The following is an 11,587-nucleotide window of genomic DNA, read 5'->3' as shown; positions in this document are numbered from 1 at the left end:
AGAGTAAAGAGGTGTATTACTATGGTGGGCTCCTTGTCTGTCTGTCCATCTTTTTAATTTGAGGCAAGTTCTCACTAAGTTGTCCATACTTGTCTCACACTTTCCCATACTTCTACCTCAGCCTCCCAAGTAGCTAGGATTACAAGTATAAGCCACAGAGCCTAGCACCCAGTTTTCTTTTTTCTTTTTCTTTTTCTTTTTTTTTTTTGGTTTTTTCAAGACAGGGTTTCTCTGTGTAGCCCTGGCTGTCCTGGAACTCACTCTGTAGACCAGGCTAGCCTCGAACTCTTGAACTCAGAAATCTGCCTGCCTCTGCCTCCCACGTGCTGGGACTAAAGGTGTTCACCACCACCGCCCGGCCCTAGTTTTCTTTATTAAGGTTAACATCCCCAAAGTTTAATAAAGTATAAAGAAGTGTACTATTTTTCTTTTTCCGCCAAAGGTTTGATAATTTTAGTCTATATTAATTATGGTAGATAAACAGCAAAACAAAGTTTATTTGATGCATAAGACCTGGGAGCTACATAGAAAAAGACAGTTGATGCTGGCATACAATCTTTATTGCTTCTCCTATGAAAATATTACATACTATCTAACAATACACAAAGGAAGAGTGCACTGGGACATCAGCGAGGGAATGGTGGCAACATATACCACAAATAAACAAGAGAACTAAATAGTAGTAATCAAAGGTTACGTCTTAGGGCAGACTTGGTAGAGCAGGTCTGTGATCCCAGCACTTGAGAAGCTGAGGCAGGAGGTTTATGACACACTCTGCACAAATATGGGCTACTCTTAGAGACTCTGTCAAAAAAAAAAAAAAAAAAGGAAGAAAAGGAAGGGAGAGATGAGAGTGGGAAGGAGGGAAAGGGCTATGTGTTACACAGGTGAAGATTCCCAAATCAAGGCCTTGGAATCTCTGTCCAGACCAAGTGTCAATCTTCAATCTCTTTGTCCTCTGGAAAGATCTTTCTTGGATTGATAAACAGAAGCTAAGAAGAGAAAAGTGAACTGGGAAGGATAGGATACCCCTTTAATCTTAGATTTGGGAGACAAAGCCTGGTAGATCTCTGTGGTTTTTAAACCAGCATAGTCTACATGGGAAGTTCTGGGTTCAACAAGGCCACACCTTCTAAAAGTGCAACTCCCTAGGAGTTTATGGGAGAACCACTTTCTTGCAAACTACCACATTCCAGTCCCTGGCCCCCAAAGGCTTGCAGCCATATGAAAATGCAGAAATGCATTCAGTCCAATTCCAAAAGCCTCCACAGTCACTGAGGAGTGGTGTTACAAGAAAGGAGGTGGATTTTTGTGAGTTGAAGGTCAGCTTTGTCTACAAAGTGAGTTCCAGGACAGCTAGGGCTGTCCCATAGAGAAAAACCCTGTCTCAAAAAACAAAAGTCCCCATAGTCTTTAACAATCTCAAACTTGTTTAAAAGTCCAAAGTTCTCTTCTGAGATTCGTGCAATCTCTTAACTGTAATCCCCAAAGCAAGACTGAGAGCCAGTTTACAAATTCCAAACTTCCATCTCCATGTCTGATGTCAAAGAGCTCTTCAGATCTCAACTCCTTTCAGCTGTGTTGACTACAACACACTTCTCTCAGCAGGTAGCCCATGGCTCTGGCATTCTCAACTTTGGGATCTCCAATACACACAAACTGGGGGACAATATTCATATTTGTTGCTTATTTTATTACTGTACATGTAATTTTCCCCCTTAGAACCCTACCTATGTCTACAGAGGTCTGCAATTTCTCTGAATAGCCAACTCAAATTATGCATAAGAAGTACATTTGGCAGGTTGTGGTGGCACACCCCTTTAATCCCAGGACTGGAGAAGCAGAGGAAGGACAATCTCATGAATTCTAGGCCAGCTAGATCTACACAGCAAGTTCTGGGTGAGCCAGGACCATACAGTGAGTCCCTGTATTCCGGACAAGGAAAGTACATTTGGATGAGAATGTTCTACTCTCCCACAAAAGCAGGAAGTAGATGGGAGTGTTCTCAGGAGGTTAGCTTTTATCCAAAATGGTTAAGGGGGCCACTGAACTTGGGCATGGTAGTCCACACTTTTTAATCCCAGCAGGCAGAAGCAGGCAGATTTCTGTGAGTTCTAGGACATCATGCACTTCTTAGTGAGTTATGGGACAACCAGGGTTACGTAGACCCTGTCTCAAAAAGCAAACAAAAATAAAAAACCAACAAGATAGTGAGACTGCAATGGTCAGGTTTAACCACCACATTCCTCTACTTCAGTCGGATGAATCATCCTTTTACCCTGATTTCAGCCTTTTAAATATTATTCAGACTGACACACTGCAAATATCTTCTGGTAACTGAAAAGGACAGTTAAAGTGGTTTGGGGAATTTTATTGATTATACAGCCTCGCTTATTTTTTTGTCGCAAGCAATGTAGTTTCTGGAAGACAAAAGGTCTCAGGATTTACAAATTACGTTGTTAAAAACTTTTCTCTAAGCCAATTAAATCTATTCTAATGTAGGAGACAGGAGAAAGACTGCCCGTGACTAAAGAGAAACTGCGGTTTGAGGACTCCTGGATTATTGATGAGGAAAGTGAAATCTTTTTTTCACGACATTCCCGGATCTGCCCTCATAATTGTTCCTACTTAAGGTTTACTCAAGCCTCGTTGGCGAAAGCATTCAGGCTCGCGAAGAGCGGAGATGCCTAAAGTCACTCTCCACTCCGCCCCCAGCGTCGCAGCCGAGTCGGTAAACGCCGAGATTGCTTCTGGCAATACTCAGGGGCGAGAGTATAAAAGACCACAGTCACCATCTTGCGTGTGGATAAACGTAGGTCACCGGTTGGCGTCACTCAACCCTTTAGCGCAAGCGTACTAAGAGTACGCCTCCCCCCCCCCACACCTTCCCGTGCACGCGCTCGGAGCCTGCAACTCTCGCGAGAGAAGCGAGATTTATTCCTACGTACCGGGCCCTGCTGCTTATGGCGGCGCTGGAGAGGGGGCGCTGAGCTGTTGGGGTGAGTACGACCTCAGTGTTAAATTGGGGGTAGCAACAAGCCAGGCTAAAGACAGGTGAGGAGACTCAGATTAACGAGAGGGACTTTTGAGTGTCAGAGTGGGCACTCCTAGAATTCCGGATGGAGGAGAGCTCAGTGTGAGTTCCTACTGCAGGCTTCCTTTTTCGCCCCGGATTCGACCGTCTCGGCCTCCGGGCAGGCCGCGGAGCCTTAGTCAGGAGTTGAGGACAGGGGGTGCGTGTAGTGTTGGTGTTGGTGTTGGTGTTGGTGACTGAAGTTGGGGGAGGGAGCGAAAATGGAGGTTCCGACCGCAGCCAAGATGGAGGCAGAGGGTGCGGGGCTCGTGCGCGAAGGCTGCCGGGAGCTGTAGTCTGTCCTCTCCCCCCTCTGCGGCTTGGCGGGGGGAAAGGGAACTACAAGTCCCGGCGGGAGGGGTGAGGGGGTGGTGGCGCGGTCCTTTGTGTGCAGCTGGAAGAGGCCGGGGAGAAGGGCCTATTCTTTTTTCGGGACTTTGTCTTTCTTGGCCGTCACTGGGTTTGGGGATACGACTACGACTACCAGAGCGCAGTGCGGCAGTGGCGCCTTCTTTGTGTGTGGGTTGAGACCCTGTTCCATAGGGAAAGTGCTTAGGGACACCTCTTTTCCCTCAGCCATATCTGACCCTAGCGCAGCGGAATTGACACCTTTACTCACAGTCACTTATGGCTGGGTCTCCACACCTAACTGCTCCTTGACATTTGAAAAGGGAGTCAGGCTCCATTCTAGGCACGTGTCTCCCACCTTTCTGTCTGGGGTAAATGGCATGCATTAGGAGAGTTCCGTGATGCCCTTCCTACGTGGTGCAAGCTCTGGCCTACATTGTGCAATGAATGGCTTGGCTTTGTCATGTATCTAGCGTTGGAGCCCCAGTTGGAGAGCAAATGGGAAGATTTTACCATCTAATATTTCAACAATACGAAATCTTAGTGGTACGGTTCTTTTGCTTTAAAGAGTTAACCTTAGAAACACCTTTGTGGCTGGTCTCCAACTTGACTCACAGGTGAGCAGGGAGTACTCCTTAACACTTTACGCTGCAATCTGAAATTATTAAGCCACTTAGTTTCCTTGTTCTGCAACTAAAATGAGCAGGATAGTGCTGTGTAGGCAAAAGAGGGGGACAGGCAGAAAGGAACTAAGGATGCTTAAAGGTCATAGTTGAGTTTGGACAGTTACATTATGTTAGGTTGTTGTGAACTTGGAGTTCACAAAACTGCAAAGTTTGTTTTCCTTTTGTTTATTGGTTATAGCCTTAAACTAGGTTAGCCTTGAACTGGCTGTCCAACCTCCATCTCGACTGCTTACTTGCTCTAACCTACTTTTTAAAAAAGTAAGTTCCAAATTATAGGGCATTAATTCAAGCTACCAAAATAAATGTTAAGTCTGCCTTCCCCCACCCCTCCTTACATTTATTTTTTTGAGATAGGGTCTCACTGTGTAGCCTTGTCTGGCCTTCGAACTAACTCAGTGGACCAGGCTGGCCTTGAAGTTACAGAGAGCTGCTTGACCCCGCCTCCCAAGTGCATCATGCCTGTCGCTCATCTTCATTTTTAAGTACTAGAAGGCAAACTCATTACTAAATTGACAGGCAATATAATTATTAATGTGGATAAGAAGCAGATTGTGTACATAAGCAGCCAAACAGCCACAAGTGTATAAGTTATAAAACTTAGGCAGTAGGTGTCCATGCCTTCCTTCTTCAGTCCCATCACTGCAAACCTAGCACTCCTGAGGCAAAGGCAGATTGATCTCTGAGTTCAAGGCCAACTTGATCTGCAGAGCTAGTTCTAGGACAACCAGGGCCACATTGAGAAACTTTGTATCAACAAAACAAAACCTTGGATCTAATATTCATCCTTGTTTCTTTTTATTCTTAGAACTGAAATTTACAGAGATGGTAGTAGTTTGATTTTGCAGCTGCTCTGGATGTTTACCATCATGATGAGTATTTATAGCAGCTGAGTTGAAAAGCAAAGTATTTGAAGCACAGAAGATAGGTTTTCTTTTTTCATGAAAATAAGTTCTGACTTAAGTGTAACCTTTAAAGGAATGATTGGAAATTGTGGTAAATTTCCAGCAAATGAAAATTGTGAGCTGTTTTCTTTTTCTTTCACACCCTCCCCTTCAAGTAGCTCCTCAGTCGTTCCATTTTTTATGTAGTATAAACCTTAGTTTTGACCTTTTTTGAAGTATATAATTTAGTGGCGTTAACTACATCCCTATGAGGGCTATACTTTTTTCAAAAAGTTAGATGATACATGGAAGTTCCTTTGGATGATTTTTTGAGTAGTAAAATATTAAGACCGTGTTACAAAATCAAGTTGAAATGTTCACATTTTGTAAGACACAAAGAATTGTGTCTTTTGAAGCTTTTCTGAAAACAAAGGGAGAACCATTTTGAGATCTTTTGCCCAAACTTTGTTTCAGCAGTTGGGAGACTTAAGTTGGAAGCCATCCTAGGCTACATAGGGAGACCTTGTTTCACAGCACAAAACGAATTCAGAATTTTATACAGTGGCTACAACTATAAAAATTTAGTTAGTGGCAATAATTTATGTGGTGAAACTGCTGTGACTTGTGATGTTTTTGTTTTTTGAGGATAGATATAGAGATATTCATAAAAGGTTTTGTTTTTTGGTTTTTCGAGACAGGGTTTCTCTGTGTAGCCCTGGCTGTCCTGGAACTCACTCTGTAGACCAGGCTAGCCTCGAACTCTTGAACTCAGAAATCTGCCTGCCTCTGCCTCCCAAGTGCTGGGATTAAAGATGTGGCCACCACTGCCCGGCTTGACTGATTTCTAGACACCCTACTCCCTTGGGTTTTTGGGGTTTTGCGGTTTTGTTTTGTTTTGGTTTTTTTTTTTTTTGAGAGACAGCTTTTCTATGTAGCCTTGGCTATCCTGGAACTCTCACTGTTGACCAGGCTGGCCGCGAACTCAGAAATCTGCCTGTCTTTGCTTCCCGAATGCAGAGATTAATGGCGTGTACCACCATGACCAGCAGGAAAGTTTAAATTAGAAATGTAGGTGTAGCCGGGCAGTGGTGGTGCACGCCTTTAATCCCAGCACTTGGGAGGCAGAGGCAGGCGGATTTCTGAGTTCGAGGCCAGCCTGGTCTACAGAGTGAGTTCCAGGACAGCCCGGGCTACACAGAGAAACCCTGTCTCAAAAACCAAAAAAAAAAAAGAAATGTAGGTGTATAAATATATGTGCTGGAGATATAACTTAAGAGTTTGACCGGTGTGCCCAAAGTTCTGGGTTCAGTCCCCAGCCCAGCATAAAACTGAATATAGAGGCAAACCCAACAATACCAACTCCAGGGACAGTGTTAAAAGTTCAAGGTCATGTTTGGACTACACAGTGTCTCAAAAAATAAGGCCTAGCATAGAATAGATTTTTGTTGGAAAATAATTTTAGCTTCCCACCCTAACTGTTGTGTTTAATAGCAGGTCCATGCTAGATACATAATTTTAAATGTCCCTAATATCCAAGTCTCTAACAGCCCAGCCCAGTTGTTACTACTAAATATATATAAAAGGATAGTTGCAGCAATTTTTTTAGCTCCCCTTAATAGATTATGACTTGTATTTGTTTTGTTTTGTTTTTTTGAGACAGGGTTTCTCTGTATAGCCCTGGCTGTCCTGGAACTCACTCTGTAGACCAGGCTGGCCTCGAACTCAGAAATCCACCTGCCTCTGCCTCCCAAGTGCTGGGATTAAAGGCATGCGCCACCACCGCCCGGCCTGTTTAGTTTTTCAAGACAGGGTTTCTGTCCTGGAACTTGATCTGTAGACAGGGCTGGCCATGAACTCAGATCTGTCAACCTGGCAAGTTTATATTGTTAGTTATCCAAAGATTGGGGGGGATTGGTTGATTGGTTTGATGGGGGGCTTCGCTGTGTAGCCTCAGCTGTCCTTGAACTTTAGGTCAGGCTGGCCTCAGATTTGTCTGCTTATGTCTCCCAAGTGCTAAGATTAGAGTGCACTACCACCACGGCCCAACCTTATCTAAAAGTTTATCATTAATCTTAGTTCCAGAAGAGGTGTAATTCAGTAGTAGAGCATTTGCCTAGCACAAATGAGAGAGGGTTCAGCTCTCACCACCACAAAACACACAAAGGAGGAAGAAAACAAAAAATGGTCAAAGCAAACATAGTTTGTGTATATCACTTGTGGTGCATATGGTGTGTTGGAATTTAAGACCAGCTAATGCATCACAAATTTGAACCTCGAAGGCAAGAATTTTATTCATAATCACACATATTTAAGTATGGTGTTCAATGAAATTCTGGTAGTGGAGATTCTGACCAATTTGTTTGGGTCTTTGTTTTTCCTCTAAAAAGAAAATGCTTTTTGCTTTAACTCCTAAAATAACCTGTTGATAATTAGTGATACTCTTTTTCTGTGGAACAGTGGGGGAAACAGTTGAGACTCTTCAATTGTTCTCTACTTTTTTTAAAAAAAGATTGATGTATACAGCATTCTATCTGCTGTATGCCTGCATGCGTCAGACCTCATTATAGATAGTTATGAGCCACCATGTGGTTGCTGGGAATTGAACTTAGGACCTCTGGGAAAGCAATCAGTGCTCTTAACCTGAGCCACCTCTCCAGCCCAACTGTTCTCTACTTTTAAAGTGTTTGGCTTTAGAAGGAATAAAAGGAGATGCATTTATTTTCAGACAAAGGAGTCAACACTAGTTATAAATGTTATTGGAGTAGCTAACCAATTTTTCATAAATGCTTGACCAGTACTTACAAGTTTTTCAGACTTGATTTGGTTGAAAACCATTCAGTTACCTATAAAATCTCACAAATAAGATACTAATTCCTCTACTCAATTGTGCTTAATATATATTGCTAGGCTTCACTAATATTCAAGATTGGCTCTGTAATACTCTCATTGTGATTGTAGGAGTCTTTGTTTACTTATTAGACAGTTATCAACATGATATGTCACCCCAGTTCAAATTTAAAGACACCATTTTTCTTCTTTTTTTCTTTAATAGACAATTTTTCTGTTTATCCCTGGCTGTCCTGGAACTCAATTTGAGGACCAGGCTGGTCTTGAACTCACAGAGAACCCCCTGCCTCTTTTTACTGAGTTTTGAGATTAATGGTGTGTACCACCAAACCCATCATTTTTAGCACTTTATTTTACATTACTTTATTATTTATTTTATTGGAGGTGGTTTGAGACAGGGTTTCTAGCCTTGAGTGTCTTGGAACTTGTTTTGTAGACCATGCTGGCCTTGAGCTGGAAAGAGATCTGTCTGTCTCTGCCTCTCCAGTGCTAGGATCAAAGATATGCTTCATCCAGCCCAGCCTTTTGTTTTTTTGAAACAAGGTTAATCTATATAGTTCTGGAATTGTGAGCATGTCTTACCACATCTAGGTCACCTTATAGTCATTCTTGTTTTCCTAATTATTGTGTATTTGATTATGAGTATGCCAAGGTGCAGGGGTCAAGGTATGGAAGTCAGAAGACAACTTTGAATTTTTTTCCTCTGTCTACTTTTACAGTTACAGAGGTCCCAGGGATTGAACTCAGGTTTTCAGGCTTATGCACCAAAAAATAATCTTTATTCAATAAGCCATCTTACCAGCTTGGCACCATTCTTATTTGTTATGTTTTTCTAATGAAAATATTTATCTCTCAGCTTCTTTACCATTTTTCTTTTCATACAAAACAGTTACCAAATGTAATGTGCACCTGTAGTACTAGCACCTTGGGAGGTGAGATTGTGGAAAAAATCCTTGGGGGAAAGAATTCAAGACCAGCCTAGGCAGCATAGGAAAAACCTCATCTAAAATAATACATTGTTTTTACATGTATTTTCTTTGTACTTGGATTTATCAGTGTGCAAGTACATAATTGTGTAGATGTCAGAGGATAGCTTGCCAAGTCATCTCTCTTCCACCACATGGGTCCTGGAAATCTTGGTGGGAAAGTCTTTACATGCAGAATCATCTCAATGGCTTGTACCAATTTTTTATTGCATTTTATTTTGTGTGTGTATATGTGTGGGCACACAAATGTGCCATAGTGCTTGTACCCTGGTAGTCTGCTGGTTCCACTGCAGCTGTCCCAGTACCTTTCTTCCTACTGTTACTGATCTCCTCTTCTATCCAGGCTGACCTAGTCAATTCCTCTGAAATACACCACACTTGTTATGGTCCATCCATGCCAGAGATCTTGACTTGGGGAAAAAAAAAAATGCCATGAGAGCCCATGCTTTTAATTCCAGCACTCAGAAGGCAGAGGCAGGTCGATCCCTGAGTTTGAGGCCAGTGTGGTCTACAGAATTCCAAGACAGCTGGGATTACAAAGACACACACACACACACACACACACACACACACACACACACACACACAAAACCGCCATGAGGGCCAACAAGATGGCACAGTGGGGAAAGGAATTGAGTTCAGTCCTAGGAACCTAAGGTGACTTCCAAAAAAACCATCTTGGCATCCATCCATCCATCCATGCATGCATGCCACACATCTAACATTCACAAAAGGGTTTTTTTCTTTTTTCTTTCTTTTTTTTTCCTCGAGACAAGGTTTCTCTGTGTAGTAGTCCTGGCTGTCCTGGAACTCACTCTGTAGACCAGGCTGGCCTCGAACTCAGAAATCCGCCTGCCTCTGCCTCCCAAGTGCTGGGATTAAAGGCCTGTGCCACTACCGCCAGGCACACAAAAGGGTTTTAAAGGAGAAATCATAATGCTACAATGTTCCTATTTTCAAAGAACTTAGAATTGAAAATTTTGTAGTTCAGGCTTGTCTTAGGTGATCTTTATGCACAGGATACTTAGTGTTTATTTACTCTTAGTTTTCCAGGTTCTGTTCAGTTGTCTCTTAGTTGTCTGTGTTTGCTATAATGCTTTGCTGCTAGTACAGTGGTGAAAGGAGTGTTGCCTACTTGTGTAGTGTGTTAGCCGGGTGGTTAGCCTAGCAGCTGAATTTTGTGTTCTGTATTCTACTTTTCTCCAGTGTAGCTTTTCTGATCTAGATTGCAAACTCCAATAGGGAGTTACTTTGTTTTCCATAAAGCCAAACACACTGTTAGATGTCTGTAAGATGCTTGTGCTAGCTGGATATTATAACTTTGCAGGCGATGGGGAGATTAGCAGGACTTTGGGATAATTTGGGGTCTTTGCAGAGGATGTAGGCTATCCTCATTTGAGCACTTAAGAGTGAATACTTCCAAGTACCTGCATCACTGGGCAGTGATTCTAAGCCTCCTACCCTCTGACCCTGGTTCTCTAATAGCTGACTTTGTCTTTGTTTCTACCTCCAGTATGAAGTGTAACGGAACAGACTTTACCACCTGAAACTGCTGCTTCAAGTTCAGATCAGGCAAGGAACAGACCCGAAACAACCAATAACACCAAAGAAGAGTACACAAGTTGAAGACACAACACTTGATCTGAAACAAGAAGTTTGTGCCTACTCAACAGCTTTGAAAGAGCACTTCCCAACGCTGCTAGTAGTCTTTGTTTTCTTCAGTGCTGTACTGTGAGATTGCCCGGTGCAGCAGCAGTTGTATTCTTTATTAGCTTGGTAGATCATTTCCTCTCGCTCCTTTTTTTTTTTTTTTTTTTTTTTTTTTTTTTAAATACTAGCAACTTTCATCCTTTGGAACTTGTGCTGAAAAAAAGAAGAGTCAGCAAATACTACTGAAAGTGCAATATTTGATTATCACTGCGAGGTAGGTTTGAATTTTCATTGGTTAGGAATATATAAATAAGCTGGACATGGTAGTATATGGACGGATGGTTTACATGCTTACTGTGTTGTTTGTTAGCCATTGCTAGTGCCAGAAGAGTGTGGTGGTGAATAAAGTCTTCATAAATGTAAATTTAGAGGGTTTTATTATAAAATATTACTGTTAAATATAGACTAAAAGAGAAGGTTCTCAGTGCTAAGAGTATAAGGAACAGGAGGCATCTGGACAAAGCATTTCTTTGTCAGGAGGAAAGGGTCTTCTCTAGAATACAGAAGTAGTGGTTCTCAGTTTTTCTAGGAGGCTTGAGAGCACAGGACTGTAGTGAGCAGTTCATTTACACACAGGCTAGAGAATACAGTTTTTGTGGGATGTCTTGAGTAACTGGACAGAGAAGCTTTTTGGAGCGAAGTTCTGGAAGGTACAGTATATTAGCTCTGTTCTGTTTGTATGAGAGCCATTGGTTGGTTATTAGAAGTTGTTAAGGACTTTTTCAAAGGGAAGGTGGTTTGATTCATTGAAGATGAGGAAATCTGCTGAAAGAGTAGACAGTTAAGACAAAGGTTGGTGAGCAGGCAGAATTGGGGTTCTAATGGAAAAGGATCTTGTAACAGGTTCAGTGTGAAGCTAAGCCTAGGGAAAACAGCCTTAGTCCACCCAGTTGTCCAAACTAGGAAGAACATTTGTCAATCACTGAAATAAGTTTGTGTCAGAGCTTGTTGAAATGGGGACCTGTTGTCTGTTTGAAATCAGAAGTCAAAGACTGCTAGTATGGAATATTAGTTACTTGAGGGAATTAGAGTTACAAAGAGCGATTTTTTTCCTTT

At 42.3% G+C, this 11,587-nt stretch overlaps 1 protein-coding gene across 2 annotated transcripts in view; it reads left to right on the top strand.

The window, feature by feature from the left end:
* The first annotated feature begins 2,876 nt into the window (after positions 1-2,876).
* Csde1 (cold shock domain containing E1) overlaps positions 2,877-11,587 on the top strand; it is a 36,160-nt gene continuing 27,449 nt past the window's right edge. For both annotated transcript variants that reach the window (XM_028752976.1, XM_028752975.1), the window contains exons 1-2: positions 2,877-2,999; positions 10,335-10,745. The gene's annotated coding sequence lies outside the window, so the exon portion shown is untranslated. The remainder of the gene's footprint in view (positions 3,000-10,334; positions 10,746-11,587) is intronic.

The sequence above is a fragment of the Grammomys surdaster genome, unplaced genomic scaffold (assembly GCF_004785775.1).
Source record: "Grammomys surdaster isolate TR1022 unplaced genomic scaffold, NIH_TR_1.0 125941, whole genome shotgun sequence".
NCBI lineage: Eukaryota > Metazoa > Chordata > Mammalia > Rodentia > Muridae > Grammomys > Grammomys surdaster.
Note: the sequence above shows the minus strand (reverse complement) of the source record. Positions and strands in the feature narration are given on the sequence as shown.